This window comes from Aquarana catesbeiana, linkage group LG05 (genome assembly GCF_042186555.1).
Source record: "Aquarana catesbeiana isolate 2022-GZ linkage group LG05, ASM4218655v1, whole genome shotgun sequence".
Lineage (NCBI taxonomy): Eukaryota > Metazoa > Chordata > Amphibia > Anura > Ranidae > Aquarana > Aquarana catesbeiana.
Window position 1 is genome coordinate 579,713,381 of NC_133328.1, and position 18,492 is coordinate 579,731,872.

Genomic DNA, 18,492 nt, shown 5'->3' on the forward strand with positions numbered 1-18,492 from the left:
TCACAGGACAAGACCAGGTAAACATTGCTATGTTTTATTTTGACTGTCTGCAGTCTATACTGTTCAGTATACAGACAATAATGTCTGCAGAGCAGAAATGGAAACTACAGTACAAGTAGGTCTACAAACCTGTTAAATACAGTTGAGGTTGATTTACTAAATGGGATAGAGCATGTTAATTTTCAAAATACATTTTCACTAATCTCACTGAATGAGGTAGAAAAAAAATATAATGTTGCAAAAAATACCCAATCATGAGCAAGGAAAATTTAACAAAACAGGATTTTTGTTTGCACATGGTTGGATGCAAAAAAGTCTAACTCCAAGTCTGGAAGGGCCAGACCCGCCCTTCCTTTTTGACCCTTCCCACTTCTTATAAGCCCACCTCTTATATAAGTCAGCATTACAGATAGGGTACATAGGTCAGCATTGAGTATATAGGTCAGCATTTGGTATATAGATCAGCATTACAGATAGGGTATATAGGTCAAAATTCAGTATATAGATGAGCATAACAGATATAATATATACATCAGCATTGGGTATATAGATCAGCATTACAGATATCAGCATTAGAGATAGGTCAGCATTTGGTATATAACACTCACACCCCTTCCCCCTTCGCGGCTGGGACAGCACCCGCCCCCCCAGGATGAAGGCTCTGACAGGAATCCCCCCCGGCGGCTGGCGGCTCTGACAGCAGAACCCCCCTATCCCCTATCCCCCTCTGCGGCTGGCTGCTCTGACAACACCCCCACGCCCCCCGGCGCAGGGCTCGCAGGTCTGATAGCACGGGCGCGGGCTTGTGACTCCTGGCACTGAAAGCACCACACAGCACCATGTGGGAGGTACGGCACTTACCGGGCTGTGGCTTTCCTCCTGCTGTGTCTCCTCCAGTGCGGGCAGCAGGCAGCCCCGGTGGCAGCAGAGGAGTCCACTCATCCAGCTTCCTCTGCTCCTCATTTACTGGCCTCTTCCTTTTCTAAATGAACACAGCGAACACACTCACTCACTGTGTTCATTCATAACTGAAGCATAATAAACTGTTTACTATGCTCTATGTTCTGAATGAACAGGAAGCCACTCAGCACAGAGCACTTTCTTTTCATTCCCTGCCCCATGCAGCTGAGGCTGCAGAAAAAGGCATGTGTGTTTGAGCTTTGGGATGCACATCCTAATGCAATAGGCTGCGGAGCTGGAGTGCGGCTCTGTAGACACACGGGTCGGGAGCGCGGGGACTACGCACATAGCCAGTGGCTGGTTATGGTAGTCCCTCAAAAGAAGAGGAGCCAAGATCGCCGCCGGGGCCCCCCAGAAGAGGAGGATCGGGGCCACTCTGTGCAATACCACTGCATAGAGCAGGTAAGTATAACATGTTTGTTATTTTAATTTTTTTTTTAAATATTTGAGTTTATTAACAATTCAAATTAAACCTAAAGTAAGGCTCAAGTTCACTGCATCTACTAAGGTAAGTGAAATTCCTCTTTGCAAAGTGGAAAAGCAAGCACATCCCTCCATTCTCTGCGATTACAGACAATTGTAGGAATCAGAATGCATATCTATAGGGATACCTCAGCATTCACTTGTTCTCAGTCTGGTCTGCACACATGCTACCCTGTACAATGTACAGTGAAGACTACAGACAAGCTGAATGTAAACAAATCAATATTTACTTTGGCCTGGGTCCTTGAGGAAAGCTGTAGAAAAAAGAACGGACAGAGGTTGAAGGTAATGTTTTAATACAATTCGATGTTGTCCTGGGTATATTAAAGAGTTAAGCTTTGTACACACTATAAGGAAATCGGAAGAAACATTTCACAACATTCAACATCCAGTTCAAACTTTTCAAATGAAAAATTCCAAAGGGATGAACTCCAAAATTTTTCTTGTACGTTAACAGATCTATTGATTTTTGTTTAACCACTTAAAGAGGAACTTTAGTCATTTTTTTTATCTTTCCATCTATTAAATCTTCTGCCCTTGTTATTTTAACTTTGGATAGTAAAACATTTTTTTTTACTATCCAAGGCCTACTACCAGGCCTATTTTTTACATTTGGTGTTTACAAGTTAAAATCATTTTTTTTTTTTTTGCTAGAAAATCACTTAGAACCCTCAAACATTATATATATTTTTTCAGACACTCTAGGGAATAAAATGGAGATCTTTGCAATACTTTATGTCACACCATATTTGCGCAGCGGTCTTACTAACGCATTTAAAAAAGAAAAAATACACTTTTTCGAATTATAAGAAAAATTATAAGAAAATAAGAAAACAGTAAAGTTAACCCAATATTATTGTGAAAGATAATGTTACACCAAATAAATTGATACCCAACATGTCACTCTTCAAAATCACGCCCGCTCACGGAATGGCAACAAACTTTGACACTTAAAAATCTCCCGAGGCGATGTTTAAAAATTTCTACAGGTTACCAGTTTTGAGTTACAGAGGAGATTTTTTGCTAGAATTATTGCTCTTGCGCTAATGATCACGGCGACATCTCACATGTGTGGTTTGAACACTGTTTACATATACGGGCGTGACTTACGTATGCGTTCGCTTCTATGGGGGGCGCTTTATATATATATATTTTTTTTTTCTTATTTATTTTTGGAACACTTTTATTCCTATTACAAGGAATGTAAACATCCCTTGTACAGGAGGTCCCCTAGTTACAAACATCCGACTTACAAACGACCCCTACTTACAAACGAAAGAAGACAACAGGAAGTGAAAGGAAATCTACACCTAGGAAGGGAAATTCACTTCTGTAAGAGCTATTATGGGGAAAAGGTACCTCACCTGATGCTTTATCACCAATCCTTGTTTCCACAACAACCCAAAATTTTCAAAATCCAATTGTCATTGGGACAGAAAGTGAGGTGAAATCTTCTGAACAGAGGCACACACAGCAAAACAAACGTTACAGGGGTGTTAACCCTTCCCTATGCTATCCAAAAAGCTTAAAAATAGTTTTTTTGGCTGGAGCTACACTTAAAAAATGTACCTGTTTCTTACAAACAGATTCAACTTAAGAACAAACCTATAGTCCCTAACGTGTTTGTAACCCGGGGACCCCCTGTAATAGAAAAAAACATGGCAGGACCTCTTTAATGTGAGATCTGGGGTCAAAAAGACCTCAAATCTCACATTTACACTTAAATGCAATTAGAAAAAAAATATATATTTTTCTTTTTCAGTAAAAAAAAAATTGTCCCTTTAAGGCCGTTGGGCAGAAGTGACATTTGACGTTGCTTCCGTCATCCAATTGCATTGAGTCGCGTGGGGGCCATCATTCCCTCACTCAACTTCCTGCTTCTCAGGGGACAGCATCGGATTGTCTCCGCCGCTACCGATGGCTCCAGAAAAGTAATGGAGACGACTGGGATGCGGCAGGAGGGGGGGCACCTCTCCCGCTACCGATAAAAGTGATCTTGCAGGGAAACCGCCGCGGAGAACGCTGTTTAAGAAAATACCGGGATTATGGCAGCTATCTGATGCCGTAACAACAAAGTATTGACGTATAGCGACGGCGGGCGGTCCGGAAGTGGTTAATATGTTTTGTTTTCATACGATTATTCGAAAAATCATATACGAAAGAGTGAGCATGATCAGAAACAATAAACAAACAAAAAAAAAGTATTTGTCGTACAAGAATTTTCATACATTATTTCCATCCTTGGTTCCAACTTGCTGTGAAACATTGAAGAAACGATCATTTTGTATGGTCTTTATGGACCTTGCTTTGTGCACTGGTGCGCAGTCATGTTGGAACAGAAAGGGGCCATCCCCAAACTTTTCTCACAAAGTTGGGAGCATGAAATTGTCCAAAATGTCTTGGTATGCTGACGTCTTAAGAGTTCCCTTCACTAGAACTATGGGGCAAAGCCCAACCCTTGAAAAACAACCCCACACCATAATCGCCCTCCACCAAATGATTTGGACCAGTGCACAAAGCGAGGTCTATAAAGACATGGATAAGTGAGTTTGGGGTGGAGGAACTTGACTGGCCTGTACAACCCGACCTCAACCTGAGAGAACACCTTTTGGCTGAATTAGCCTGCAAGCCAGGCCTTCTTCTCGTGCAACATCAGTGCCTGACCTCACCAATGCGCTTCTAGAAGAGTGGTCAAACATTCCCATAGACACACTCCTAAACCTTGTAGACAGCTTTCCCAGAAGAGTTGAAGCTGTTATAGCTGCAAAGGGTGGGCCAACTCAATATGAAACTCTACGAACCAAGATTGGGATGCCATTAAAGTTCATGTGTGTGTAAAGGGAGGCGTCCCAATATTTTTGGTAATAGAGTGTAGCAGTAGACAGATTAAGGGCAGGTTTGCTTGGAGGGAGCCCACTCCTCCCTAAAAGCACAGGAACGCATGGGACACCCAGCAAGAGCACAAGGTATCCAGTGCGTCCTTGCATCAAATTCAACCAACTGTACAAAAAAGTGGCAACCACCCCAACTGGTAACTAGCCTTTGCAATAAGGTGCACATGGAAGGGCAGCGCACATCACAGTAAAAAAAAAAAAATATCCCAGCACACTTACCAGCTAGCCTGCAAAAAAAGCCTAACCCTTTTATTGTGCTGTGTAATGTGCTGCAATAACCGGCGTTATGGGCTTTGCTGTGTTAATGCTTCATGATATCAAATGTATTCCTTTTGTTTGCAACTGTTTAATGAACAATACCTTTGTACCTGGACCTTGTTCAGAACCATAGACTTTAGCAAATATTTTTCAGTTTAGATACAACCGGACTTCATTGCATCTTCTACCATTATTATACAGCTTCACCATCCTGTTGTTCCTCTTCTCTGCACAGTCACGGTTTATAAAGCAAAGCACACAATACAAGCATTCACAATGATAACCAATGAGCAAAGCCCTGCCAAAACTAGACTTTTTTTCTGTGTTGTTTTATTTTATTGGCTAAAACCTGACTAACAGGAACAATTAGAATCTAAAGGTATAAGAGCATTTCTCTGACAAAAACAATGATCACCACCAGGAAAAACAGAGAGGGAGAATCTCCCCAGCAGGGACACAGACTCAAGAACGTTGCTAGACACTGGCTTTAAGGGCACTTGTCCCAGGTTTTCTACCATGAGCCCAGGGTCTCTTTTTTGCAGTTTTTCCTGCAATCTTCCTAAGTAAGATCCTGCAGACTAAAGCTGACCATAGATTGATTAAAATGTGGCTGGTTAGCAGGAAGCAGGCAAGTTTCGATCCATCTATGACTGTTCCCACTTTAGAGAAGTCGATCTAACAATTGACTTCTGTCTAACAGGAATGTTGGAAAATTTTCATTCAATCGGGGACTGCAGCCAATGAGCTGCAGCACTGATATGTGAATACAATTACACAGCAGGATGGATTCCTCCATCCACCTCACTTGTGTGGATGGGGGAATCTGTTTGGTTTTTCTAATCAGCCCATTGGCTGATCAAAAAAACACAATCCACAGATTCCTCGATCCACGCTATACAGTGTAAATGGCTATTGTATTCTGTTGCATCCTAGCAGCTGATGCCACCAGGGAGCAGGCAGTGAGGGCAGTCTCAGCACAGAAACAATGGCCATCCATGGACGCATATGTGTGGAATGTGGGTGTTAAAGCCCACTCTCTGTACTGTTGCACAAATGCATTACGTGTACAGCGCGAGCTTAAGAAGAATTAATTTTTTTAGAAAACATAAATAAATCCATCCAAACACAGTTATTTTCATGGCTTAAATAGGCACATACAGTGTAAGGTATGGTGATAGCATTGGTCCTGCTAGATGCTTTTGGTTTCCCGTTATCTGCCCTGCTTCTGACTACTAACAGTTATCACCAAAGTGTCTGAGCACAAATCATGGTGAAGTGTAGCAGAAAGAGGGAAGAGACCAATAAACGGAAATAAATTTAACAGAAAAGATTTAGGAATTCCTGCAATAGTAAATCCTTGGTACCCGGGGTGGGGCTCAAGTTTTAGGACCAAAGTAATTAGGGTTGCCACCTCATCCCTTTAAACCCGGACACATACAAATTACACAGGTTCTGAGGCTAATTTATTCCAGATATGGCACCAAGTGACCTTAATTACCATCTTAATCAGCCACAGAACCTGTGATTAATATGTGTTCGGGTTTAAAGGGATGAGGTGGCAACCCTAAAAGATTAATGCTCCTGCACAGACAGCAATAAAATGCCCGATAGTGGTTCAATCTTTTCCCATCAGCTGCACCTGACAGCTCATGGTGGAAAAATACAGCACTGAAATGTAAATGACCAAAATTAATAACCTGATTGGAGTGGCAAGAAGGCCAGCGTTTAGCAAACATTCTTCGCATTGGCCTCTTGGCCTAACAATGGTTCCATATCTTTCCACCAGCCGCACCAAATCCTTATTTTTCTGCTGACAGCTAATGGTGGAAGAACCTAGCACCAAAATGTAAATGACCAAAACTACTAAGCTGATTGGAGTGGCAAGAAGGCCAGTGTTTAGCAAACATTCTTGGCATTGGCCTCTTTGGGGGGAAAACGAGTTCTGATAAAAAAGGAAGTCCAACCCGAGGAAGAATCCAACCCAAATGATTGGCTCTGCCATGGTTACGTAAGACCTAAAGACATACAGTCGTTCCCTGACCTGACCACAAATGGCCAGATTGTGGAAAAAGTTCTCTGCACACCTGGGTGCCCCAGGTTTTGTAGGACCAAAGCAATGCCCATGCACAGACAGCAATCAAAAAAGCCTGACAATGGTTCTATCTCTTCCCACCAGCTGCACCCAAATCCTTATTCTTTTGCTGACAACTCATGATGGAAGAATCTAGTGCCAAAATGCCAGTAACCAAAGAAGAATCCAGCCCAACTAAACTGGCTCTGCCATGGTCACGCAGGACCTAAGAACATACAGTCGTTCCCTGATCTGACCACAAATGACCGGATCGAGGTAAAGTTCTCTGCCCACACCTTTAAAAGCACAATAAAGCAATTTTCTACAGGCCGATTGTAAACTGAGCCCCTCTTCTATTTCATTGTTTCATTTGAAGCTGAACAGAAGTTTTGGAATGTCTCCCATAGCCATTCAGAGGATATGATGATAGGATCTGTAAATCGGAGGGTTATTGGTAAGGTATACCTAAAAAGATTAGGCTCTTGATATCCTGGCAGAGGAGGCAGCAGTATGTTGCCAGCCAATGTCCTAGCCAGACTGCTATTACTGTTTGCTGTTCTCACGCAAGCCTGGCCAGGAAGTATTGTGCAGGAAAATGCGAGTAATGTTTCCTTCATTCTTCCAGCAGGTAAGCAGTCTGCAAGAGTCACTAGTAAATAGTGACAGCCTGGAGGAAGGATGGGTGTGTGATAGGATTACAGGTGGGGGAGGGCAAGAATACCAGGACTGATGACTACACAACATCCTATTAAAGCTGCAAGACTTCCAAACAGTTCAACCTGCCTGTATCAACGTGCAGAGGCAAAAAAGCCGCGAAAAGGGCGTACAGATCATAGAATTCATGAACATTCCATCTGCTTACTAATAACACAATTAAATGAACAATGGCACTTTCTCTGCTTTAGTTTGTTTTCAAGTTATTTCCTTTTTCCATCAGCTAAGTTATAGTGTGATTGATATAATATATGCTTTGCAACAAAACTCTAGGCCTCATGCACATTGGGCTTAAAGGATTTGTAAACCCTCGTTTTTTTTTTTTAAATAACAAACATATCATACTTACCTCCACTGTGCAGTTCGTTTTGCATAGAGTGGTCCTGATCCTCGTCTTCTGGGGTCCCCTGACCGCGCTCGCGGCTCCTCCCCACATCGGGATACCACCTAGGAGAAGCGCTCTCCCTGGGGGTAACCGTGCGGGCCCGCACCATAGTACAGCATTCCATAGACACAGAATGCCGGACTCAGCCCCGCCCCCCCGGCTCTCGCGTCATTGGATTTGATTGACAGTAGCGGGAGCCAATCAAGACCTGAGACGACGGGCAGAGAGGGTGAGCGCATCTCCGGCGTGGGAATTACAGGGCTCAGGTGAGTAAAACGGGGGGGCTAGTCAGTGACAGAATTTTTTTCACCTTAATGCATAGGATGCATTAAAGGGGTTGTAAAGGTAAAAATTTTTTCACCTTAATGCATTCTATGCATTAAGGTGAAAAAACTTTTGACAGTACCGCCGCCCCCAGCCCCCCCGTTTTACTTACCTGACGCCTCGAATCTTCGCTCCTCGTCCTCGTCAGCTTCATTGCAGCTCAGCCTGGTCGCTGATTGGCTGCAGTGGATGGATTGAAAGCAGCGCAGCCATTGGCTCGCGCTGCTGTCAATCACATCCGATGACGCGGCGCGCCGGGGGGCGGGGCCGAGTGATACAGCGAGCGGCTATAGCCGCCGGCTGTATCACGGGAGCGCGCCCGCAAGCACTCACCACCGTGCGAGGGAGCTCGCATGAAGGTGGTAAATGCTTGCGGGGAGGAGCTGAAACAGCCGCCGAGGGACCCCAGAAGACCAGGTTCGGGGCCACTCTGTGCAGAACGAGCTGCACAGTGAAGGTAAGTATAACATGTTTGTTATTTAAAAAAAAAAAAAAAAACATCTTTACAACCCCTTTAAGGTGAAAAAACACGAGGGTATTAAACCTAAAAGCAAACATTTATTATATTGTGTGGTGCTGCTCTACAGGGTATGTTATAAACAAAAATGTATAGGTCCCTTTAAGTGATGGGTGTGTTGTGAAATCACATAAATACTAAAAAGTAGTAGGTGCTCCATAGTTTATAAACTTTAATATGTGCAAGAAAAAAAAATTATATATATATATATATATATATATATATATATATATATATATATATATATATAATTACAATTGGTATAAATACAACAAAAAATAACCAGTTCATAACATGTGCAAATATGCTTGGAATGGATGTATATCCCCAAAAAATATAATCAGTCCATATATAATTAATTTTAAAATAAAGTGACAGTTGCTCTTTAAAACACAACAAAATGTGACCGGTCTATATGCTTGGATGTGTATCCAAAAAAATATAATATAATCAGTGAATATATAGTTGATTTTAAAATAACGCAACAGGTGCTCTTTAAAGCAGCTGTGTCTATTCTGAAATCCTGCTTGTGCTGTTGCTTCAATTCGTGCTCTCTTACCATACTCCCCAGAGAGCTATCCCCACAAACTGGTTATTTTTTGTTGTATATATATATATATATATATATATATATATATATATATATATATATATATATATATATAATTTTTTGCTTTCACATATGACATTTTGGTTGTTAGTTTATGAACTATAGAGCACCTGGCACTTTTTAGTATTTATGTGATTTCACAACACACCCACCACTTAAAGGACACCTATACATTTTTGTTTATAACATACCCTGTAGAGTAGCACCATACCCACTCAATCCAATTCACTAATCTAAAGCCTCGTACACAGGATCAGATTTTGGAAAGGGAGAGGTTACTCACCATACGAAAATTTCGTACGGCAGAACACAACTTCAGAAGTGACATCATGTGTTGAATAGTTTTGTATAGTTTTGTCCCTGTGGAGAGGGGGTGTGTGCCTTTCCTCCAATCAGCTCACACACAGTGTATGCCCAGACTCCCCTCCCACTGCTGAAACAGGAAGAAATTGTGTGCACTTTCTAAAGAATATATAAAGCTGAAGACAGCAGATATACAAGTAAAACTTATGTAGGGAGATTTGTTTCAGCTCTGTGTATCATCTGAGGCTGTTCACTTCATTGGGTATATGTGAGGGTTTACATCCATTTTAAGGTCTCACAATCACATTAGAACATAAAATTCTAGCACTGTTCTGCCCATGGGAAGCCCAGGTGCTGTGTACAGCAGGTATTAGACATGAATGGCTATGCGCAGCTGTAGGATGGTATACACCAGAATGTAGACTTGTAGGCTTAGTGTATGCTCACGTACAGCTATCCATGTCTGTGGGTGACTGGACGCAGCACCTGGGTTTTCCGAGCACAGAGCAAAGCCAGAAGATCATGTTGTATGCCCCAATGTATCCATGTGCATGAGACTTAAAGCTGGACTTCAGGCACAAAATAATGCAAATCTGTGTTTATTAGTATCTTTTATGTAAGCAGTGTAAGTTCCTGAATTTGAATTGGTATCAGTTTCTTGCAGTCCCTTGTACAGTAGAGATCAGGCTTGGAGGAGGATGAAGCTGTACAGGGAGCCAATCAGTTGTGCTGCAGTGCAATGAGCATGCTGATAGGAGAAAAGAGCAGAGTGACAAATACGTCAGCTCATCAGTCTGCTGTTCCTCCTTTGACTGTCCAGGTGCACACAAAATGGCTGATTCATTGGCTTTAATCATTTTTACTGACTTAGAACAGCACATAAGGGTGGCCATACACACTGCAATCTGCCACTGCCATCCTTGTAAGTCTCAGTTAAATTCACCAAAACTATGTAATATGAGGTGTTGCGCTCACCTTTTCACATAATCTGTGTCAAAATGATATAAATGATGTAAAATGTAAACATCATTAAATATACAAAAATGATAGAATGAGATCATAAAGTGCATATAAACATACAAATAGTGTCCATAATAAAGTGTCCACTCAAGGTCTGCAAAACAACAAAAAATCTTTAATCTGTGCAAAAGCGAATTTTTAGTGCCAAACTCCAGTACTTCACCATCCTGAGCACACTATAGCACCTTATCAAAGCTTCAGGCCCCAAATTATAGAAGGATAAAGCCCAATAATGCCCACATACTCCAAGACTGATGCACACTTGTAGGGAGTATCTCAGGTGACAAAACGCATAGGGCGGAGTCTAGCGATGACGTCATCATGCCCACACAATCGAGTGGCGGCGGTATTGATGCGCTGTTTTTTACCTACTTCTATGTGAGTACATTACTTTTACCAACAAATTAAGTATTAAAACATATTACATATGGAGTTTCTCTGCTTTATTCTCTATGGTTGTTATTGGCCAGCTTGAGCTCTATAAGGTAGCAAGATACACCCGAAAGTGCAGTGTGTTTGCCTGAATTGGGTCTCATGGTACAGAGGTATCATGCAATCTGGTTGCAGTTCATTTTTTAAAGTAGTGCAGGCACTACTTTTGGTGTGGTGCAGTGCGATTTTAGCCCACTCAAATAATTTGTCTGAAGACACACTGCACTCAAATCGCACAGGAACGTGAGTGCGTTACTGTGCGATTCCTGGTGTGAACCGGCCCTTACTCTGATTTCTCTAGCTGCATGCTCTTTCAACTTTAATGCCTCAGAAAGTATCCAGACCAGAGGAAGCCAGGCAATGGAAACCTCTATATTTTTCCTTGTACAGGTTTACCTTAAAACATTTGTTCAATAAAACCTTCCTTCACACATCTATACTTTCATGGCAGCAAATATTTATGTCCGGTTACACAGTTGAGGCTTTTTTTTTTTTTTACCTTGAAGCTGTATCATATGATGTGATGTTATGTAACCATAATATTTGGTACAAATAAAATCATTTCAGGCTCTATTTCCAGTTATCACTACAATATACAAGCCACAGATTCCATGAACAATCACATGTACATAGGACATAGGATTGCTGGCCCTTTCCAGTTCTAAAGGTGTTAAAGAATACTGGTAAAGGCAGACTGATATGAATCCATTCACTGCCAATGTGTCTGCTCTTGTGCAATAAGCTCTATTATCAACACCTATTGTGCAATTATATATACAAAGGGACTATGAGCATTGTGATTTCTTGTTCTCCAATGCACCCAATCCACTTCTAACTGCCATTTCTGCAGTGTGGGGTTCTAAATGAAACAAGGTCTCTGTCTGTGATGGGCAACAAGAACTTTTCTTGTTTGTACACTCTAAAGCCCCTTTCACACGATCGGACCGTTCAGGTCTGCCTGTCAGTTTTGACGGCGGACCTGAACGGGCGCTCCATGTTAGCCTATGGAGCGACGGATGTCAGTGGAGAAATGTCCGCTGACATCCGACCCTGTCCGATCCGCTAAAAGCAGACGGATGGCCCTACGTCCAGGTCTGTCGCTGGCGGATCGGATCGGGTGAGATCTGTGAGCAGAGAGGGACCTGTCATCCGCCGGCTCAGCGGAGATCAACGGAGAGATCTCCCGCTGAGCCGGCGGACCGAGGCGGGCTCCGTAGAAACGGAGTCCGCCTCGTGTGAAAGGGGCCTAAAGCCTCGTACACACGATCGGACTTTCCGCCAACAAAACCGTGGAATTTTGTCCGAAGGGTGTTGGCTCAAACTTGTCTTGCATACAGACGGTCACACAAATGTTGGCCAACAATTAGGAACGAAGTGACATACTAGACGTACTACGTGGTTTTTCAGCTCTTTAGCGCCACCCTTTCGGCTTCTTCTGCTAATTTCGTGTTAGTAGAAGTTTGGTGAGTGTTGATAGCGCTTTTCAGTACGTTTCTTAACAGCCGTTTATCAACCAGACATGTTGCGGAATCGGAGGAGATAACATGTTATTTATTATTGGCCTTGGAGCTATTGCTTTGACATAATTTTTTTGGTTGAATAATGATTTGATTTGGTATATTTTCTATATTATTGGATGCATAGAATTCACTTTTTGGTTAAAGCGGTGTTCCGCTTAAAAAAAATAAAACAAAAGTCAGCAGCTACAAATACTGCAGCTACTGACTTTTAATAATCAGACACTTACCTGTCCCAGGGTCCAGCGATGCGGGGGATAGAAGCCCCGCTCGTCTCCCCCTGCGCTCGGCGGTGCCGGCGTTTTTAACTGTGGGCGCCTGGCTGTGGCTTCACAGCCGGGCACCCACTGTGCATGCGCGAGTGGCGCCGCGCGCCGTGATTGGCCACGCAATCATCTGGGACCTGTGACGTGTCCCAGATGATTGACAAGAGGGAGGGGGGAGAGGTGATCCCCTATCCTGCGACGAGAGAAGTGATGTCAAGAGCCCAGGCGCTGAAGGAGGCAGATTACAAGGGACCCCCTAGCAACAGGCATTTAGAGGTGAGTAAGAAAAAAATTTTCTCCAAATGTTTTTTTTTTATTTTTTTTATGCACATAAATGACTCTTTTTATTTTGGGTGGAACTCCACTTTAAGTTCTATTGGCAGATAGCATGTCTATTTTTTTTTTTTTAATGCACAATATAAAAGTTGTGTAGAATAATACTTGGCTGTGTGTTTTACTTCAAATGACAGTTGAGGAGTAGGCAGTTACATTTAAAAAAAATACAACGTAAAGTTGACAAGGGACCCCAACATAGTTGTATCTTTGGTCTTAAAAACTACGGAATAATGGTGTTGTGGTAACTTGCCCAAATAAAAATAAATAAAAACATAATAATATTATTCTTGATATCACTAGAAAAAAAAAAAGTGGAAAAAGAACCAAAACGGTCAACTCTGCGCTTGAAAACAATGTGTAATAAAAAGGAATTTGAAATAAATCAAATATATTAAGCTGCTGGCACCAAAAGTCCTAAATACTAAACTCAAATCTGTGAAAAACATGGGGTGGGTGCAGCGGTAGTGATCACTACCGCTGCACCCACCCCATGTTTTTCACTACAAAAAAAAAGCCTTTGAAAATTAGTTTGCAATAACTCCATTAGTACCGCCAGCAAAGCAGCTTCATTATTATCCCATTAAAGAAGAAGAGAATGTGCGCTGCATTTAGAGATTTCATAATTTGTCATGTCACAAATGTTAATTCTCCATTATAAACACTAATTTACAAGACCGACCGCTTCTGGCTCGTCCTTGCTTCCGAGCATGCGTGTTTGTACTTTGGACTTTTCTCCGACGGACTTGTGTACACAGGCTTGGAAAATCCAACAACAGACATTTGTCCGCAGAAAATTTTAAAACCTGCCATCCAACATTTGTCTGCGGAAAACCCAACAACAATTGTCCGATGGAGCGTACAAACGGTTGGATTTTCCGCCAACAGCCTGTCATCACACATTTCCCATCAGAAAATCCAGCCTTGTGTATGCGGCTTTACACTCTTCATACATAAGTCCCAAAGTATTTACTAAGACAAGGAGGCCCATTAATAATGGGTAGTGGAAATTTTAATGAAGATCCACACCGTGGTCTACATTTTGCAGCCTGTTCATAAAATGCAGGCTGTGGAGTGGACCTCCATGGAGTTCTCTCTGGTTAAGGCAGCAGAAAGAGCTCTGTGATTAGAGTAGAGCTGGTCATGTGACTTTTACAGGTCACATAATTGGGCTTTCCGCCAGGCTATTAACATTTTTTTTCATATGTTGCCTTCATTTGCCAAAATGGCTGAGGGCTAAGAACATCTATAAAGCACATCACTGTGACTTATAAATGTGCAGAATTGGCCCCAAAACTCTCTACAGATGACATCAGGCTTTGATTAAATTCATTTTTCAACTGGCATTTTCTACTACAGGTCTGGTTGCTTTGAGGCAGCACAGGTACTTATTTTTTTCAGACAACCAAATGGAATTTACTGTGGACTGAATCGGGACAGGGTAAGATTGAGGCTGGGTTCACACCTTTGCGAATTGGATGAGGGTTTCCCCCGCATCCAATTCGTATAGTAGGAGAATGTGACTGGCTCTCTATGGAGCCGGTTCACATATTTCCGGGGTGGCTGCAGAGCGCACTGCACAGAAACGCCAATTTCAGGGCCGAATTCAGGCAAAAATTTAGCCCTTATTCATCCCTGAACCAGATAATGCGGACGCACAGCGTTCCTGTGCGATCCGAAGCCGGTTCCAGTGTGAACCGAGCCTAAGGGCTAGTTTATACTTGCTTCAAAATATGGCTTCGGACACGCTTCGTTAAAGCTCTCTGAACACTAGTCAAAGCTCCTGTCACTAAATAAAATGGTCAGCTTACAGTCCTGTTTACACCTTGCTTTTGATTGTTGCTTCGATGAGGCTTTAATGAGGCTTCGATGAGGCTTTGGTGGGTCTTCGATGGGGCTTTGCGAGCGAGTTTGGGGTGAAGAAACTTCACTGGCCTGCACAGAGTCCTGACCTCAACCTGATAGAACACCTTTGGGAAGAATTAGAGCGGAGACTGTGAGCCAGGCCTTATCGTCCAACATCAGTGCCTGACCTCACAAATGCGCTTCTGGAAGAATGGTCAAACATTCCCATAGACACACTCCTAAACCTTGTGGACAGCCTTCCCAGAGAAGTTGAAGCTGTAATGGGCCAACTCAATATTGAACTCTATGGACTAAGACTGGGATGCCATTAAAGTTCACGTGCGTGTAAAGGCAGGCGTCCCAATACTTTTGGCAATATAATGTATATAAAATAGAAGGGTTTTTGCCATTAAAGTGCACTGGAAAAGTTCTTAACGTTCAGGGGCAGGAAGGATCGGTGACTGTGATTGGCTCTTACAACGGTCACATGATCGGAAGCCGATTCCACCCGCTATGGATCTCTTCACGGGACCAAGAGCCATTTTCGGCAGCTCTGTCTTTGTGGGTTACTGCAGGGTAAAAGGGTTAGAAAAGTCTTCATTGACCTCTGCAGCAGCAGGCACTGTGGAGCAATTCACCCTGAAAGATCACAACAGAGACTCTAAAGTCAGGTTTCAGCCAGATACTAACAGCTTGCAGAACCTACTGTACATCACTACAGGACTCAGCAGTGACATAGGGGTGAGAGAAAGGAGCCACAGTGTCAGGAAGGGGACACAGGCATCCAACACTACCAGAAGTATGGAATACCCAAGATACTGGTACAGGCTGCATCACTGGAAAGGAGGGGAGGTTGGGGAGACGGGCAACGGGAAAGGTTTTTATAATGGTACTTCTCTTGGAGAGTATTGCTGGTACTGACAGACTTTCTTAGAGACTTTGTCTAATGTACAATGATATCAAGCAGATTGCAATATGAGCTCCCTTATTTTTGTATAGATTAAGACCCCTTTCACACTGAGGCGCTTTACAGGCGCTATATCGCTAAATATAGCGCCTGCAAAGTGCCTGTAAAGCGCCTCTCCTCTCACTCCAATGTGAAAGCCCGAGGGCTTTTACACTGGAGCGGTGCGCTGGCAGGACGCTCAAAAAAAGTCCAGCAAGCCGCATCTTTGAGGCGCTGTAGGAGCGGTGAATTCACCGCTCCTACAGCTCCCCTGCCCATTGAAATCAGTGAGCAGGGCGGGCAAAGCGGGCACTTTTAACCCTTTTTCGGCCGTTAGCGGAGGTTAAAAGCTCCCCACTAGCGGCCGAAAAGCGCAGCAAAAACAACGACGCTGCTAGGTGTGAACGTGCGGTAAACCTCAGGTACATAGCTTCAAAACTAAAAAGTAAAGGTGTCTTCAGACACTAGATGGCAGATAGCCTTGTGTGCACAATCTAATCATCAAATCACATTTCAAGCGAAACTGTTGTTGTCCAAACTTGCAATGACATTCAAGATGATCGATTTTTCCCCATAGCACGCTCGGTCAGGGGGTGAGGAGGAGGACTTAGAGGCATATACTTGTTTTTTACCTGACTGTATACAATTCAGAGAGATGTTTCCTTCAACACCTTAAGGGACACTATAAACAAAGGGTGCTTGGAACGTGAAATATGGCTGTTCTGGATTGCTCCCCAACATCCTCCAAGAGGATATGTACTAAGCTTACATTTCACTGTGCACAGCAGCACTACAAAATATGATTTTCAGTATTAAGGCTATGGCTAACATGGCAAGTCCATTAATTTAGACTGTACTCTCACAGAAACTTCCCAGGCTAGGGAAGCACTGAACACCCAGGTAGACATGGCCTAGAGAAACATAGGTTCCGGATACTCCTCCATATTCAGCACCCATGTATACTTAGAGTGCAACTTTAGTCAGAAAATGAAGTCCTGCTAGATGACTTCAGGCTGGCCCCTTTTGCAGGTATAGCTATGTAAAACATTAAAAATAAGTGTCTATACTGTCTATAATCCAGTAATACACTGTCTCATCCTGTTCTGCACATGCTCAGTTGCTCTCTATTTGTAGGCACTGACAAATTTGTAGACGTGACTCTGCTGACAGCCTTAAAGCGGAATTAAACCCTCCTATCCTTTACAGCCAGGAAAGCTGTTTCTGTTTCATCTGCAACTGCCATGGTAACTGCACATGTGATCAGTTATGACACCAGCCATTTGATGGTTTGACAGTTTGGTTGAGGAAACAAGCAGATGTGACAGTTTGCAATCCCGGCATTCCAGGAATGAAACTTTTTTGAAACTGTTAAATTGATGGGTTTAGTTCTGCTTTCTGATTTACTTCTGTTCAGGGGCTCTGGGCTTCAGCAAAATGGCCGCCTCCAGCAAGACCTAATAAGAGCAATGCTAGAGAAAATTTGCAACAACACTAATTTTGATAGCATAATTATTAATGTGGAATGTATGTTCCTTGCTAAAGAACATATTTTTTATCAAGTTGTTGTGGGTAAGGTTCCGCTTTAGGCTAAGAAGGCCACCTATGTAATTTTCTGAGAAGATAAAGCCCAACTCCAGCTATAAGTACAACCCCTGGCAAAAATGATGGAATCACCAGTCCCTGAGGATGTTCCTTCAGTTGTTTATTATTGTAGAAAAAAAGCAGATCACAGACATGGCCAAAAACTAAAGGCATTTCAAATGGCAACTTTCTGGCTTTAGGAAACACTAAAAGAAATTATAAAAAATAATTGTGGTGGCCAGTAACAGTTAGATTTATAGAACAAGCACAGGGAATAAATTATGGAATCACTCAACTCTGAGGAAAAAATTATGGAATCATGAAAAACAAACAAAATAACACTCCAACACATCACTGGTACTTTGTTGCACCACCTCTGGCTTTTATAACTGCTTGCAGTCTCTGAGGCATTGACTTCATGAGTGATAAACAGTACTCTTCATCAATCTGGCTCCAGCCTTCTCTGATTGCTGTTGCCAAATCATCTTTGCAGGTTGGAGCCTTGTCATGGACCATTTTCTTTAACTTCCACCACAGATTTTCAATTGGATTGAGATCTGGACTGTTTGCAGGCCATGACATTGACCTTATGTGTCTTTCTTCAAGGATTTTTTTCACAGTTTTTGCTCTATGGCAAGATGCATTATCATCTTGATAAATGATTTCATCATCCCCAAACATCCTTTCAATAGATGGGATAAGAAAAGTGTCCAAAATTTCAATGTAAACCTGTGCATTTATTGAAGATTTAATGACAGCCATCTCCCCAGTGCCTTTACCTGACATGCAGCCCCATATCATAATTGACTGTGGAAATTTGCATGTTTTCTTCAGACAGTCGTCTGCCTAAATCTCATTGGAACGGCACCAAACAAAAGTTCCAGCATCATCACCTTGTCCAATGCAGATTGGAGATTCATCACTGAATATGACTTTCATCCAATCATCCACAGTCCACGATTGCCTTTCCTTAGCCCATTGTAACCTTGTTTTTTGTGTTTAGGTGTTAGAGATGGCTTTCTTTTAGCTTTTC